Here is a 1,945-nt window from a genome sequence, read left to right as displayed (position 1 = left end):
GTTGGGCAACGGGTTGGGCAACGTGTTGGGCAACGTGTTGGGCAACGGGTTGGTAATGGGTTGGGCAACGTGTTGGGCAACGGGTTGGTAATGGGTTGGGCAACGGTAAACTGTGAAGGTTTTAAAGAGCGGCAACTCCAGTGGCGGTGGGGAGCAGAGACAATCCAACACATTCATCTGTCTGACAGCGAGTTCCTGCAAACACCTGCTGTTATTATTATTATTATTATTATTATTATTATTATTATTATTATTATTAGTCTGGAAGCTGCTCTGGTCATCACTTCTATCTGTGGTCAGTTTTCCTGCTGGTGGTCATGGCAGCATCATGCTGATGGTCTTCCTCTGCAGCTGGACCAAACGCTCAGCAGATTATTACAGATTAGCCGTTTACATGTTTGAGGCGTCCGGCCAGCAGGAAGTGACCTCACAGATTGTGATCAGTGGCCGATGTGAGGAAGTGAGCGAGTTTCAGGAACGATCCGCTGCGTTCTGGACCGTTTGACGTTTCTGAAGAGAGGTCAGAGGTCAGCGATCCAAGCTGGAGGGATGTGGGAAAGGGAAGGGCGGAGTCGACCGATGATGAGGAGGAAGAAGCATGGCCACCTGCTGATGTGAAACGTGTTGCCATGGCGACAGATCAACTCGAGGCTCGAAACCAGAAACATACTGAAACTGTAGGCTGGGATCTGGTTTTGGGTTTTTGTTGGTTGGTGTTTGAACTGCAGCTCAGAGACACACCTGCTCAGGTGTGTCAGATGTTTGACTGACACCTTGAACTTTACAGGACGTCCAGGTTTTAACAGTCACACCAGGACTGGTTGCTCATTAGCTGTTATTAATTATGATCTATTGACGATTGGACCCACTGAGTCTCTTCTGGTTGTTTAAAGGTCTGATGATATTCGGATGTTGGAGGGGAAAGTTTGATGGAGGAAAAACACAGGAATGTTTCAGAGCATGAGAACCTCTGGGGCTCCTCCCTTCACATCTGAATATGCTTCAGTATTTACTTTGGACCAGAATAGCAGCTGCTCAGTTTCATCAAGGGAAGCATTGTTGCTCTGAAACCTCCTCATGTTCTCCTTCCTTCGGTATTCAAACGATCCTGCGGCAGCTGCAGCCGTGGAGTTTCTCTTCCTGACGCTGTCGGCGCCTCGCCACGCCGTAAACCCGCCGTAAACCCGCCGCTGCGCTGCAGGTGAACTTTCAAAGCTTCCCAGCAGCTGTGGCTTCTTGAAAAGTCTTCTGACTTTAAATGTGAAGAAGGAGATTTGAGCTTATGATCAGTCTGTTCAGGCCTCATGGTGTCTGTGACGGTTCTGATTCTGCCCCATGTTGGACCCGTTCCTCACGTCCAACAGCTGAAGTGAAGAGAAATAAAGATTTTGGTGTTTGTTGGGTCTTGGGTCGTTTCTGGACAGTCAGCTCAGCTTTGCTGAAAACACTGACTATATTTTGAAGAACTTTTCTCAGAGACTCTACCTTTTAAGAAGACTGAGTGATCAAGGGGTGACCCAACTAGACTCTAGTCGGGTCACCCCTTTGTCTTGAATGTGGGGGGGGAAACATCATATTTTATTTATCACTACAGAAGAGTTCAGTGAATCCGCATATGAAACTGATGGGTTCGGTACCTCAAAAAATCACTGCTCTAGAGTCACATTCACAAACACTCACACATTCACACACCGATACGCAGATCAGGGTTAAGTGCCTCCTTGCCCAGGAGCACAGCGACATGAGGCAGGAGGAAGCTGGAATCAAACCTACAACCTTCTGACCACAAGACGACTACTCTACCCACACAGCCACAGTCACCTAGTCAAAGTCCGGTTCGGTTGGTCAGGTGTGAGCACTAATCGACCTCTGACCTCTGGTCCTCCAAACCTCAGTCTGGGTTCGGTTTGAATGTGAACGCCAAGCGGACCAGAGACCGCTCCAA

Source organism: Poecilia reticulata, unplaced genomic scaffold (assembly GCF_000633615.1).
Source record: "Poecilia reticulata strain Guanapo unplaced genomic scaffold, Guppy_female_1.0+MT scaffold_254, whole genome shotgun sequence".
Lineage (NCBI taxonomy): Eukaryota > Metazoa > Chordata > Actinopteri > Cyprinodontiformes > Poeciliidae > Poecilia > Poecilia reticulata.
This window is presented reverse-complemented; position numbering follows the sequence as displayed.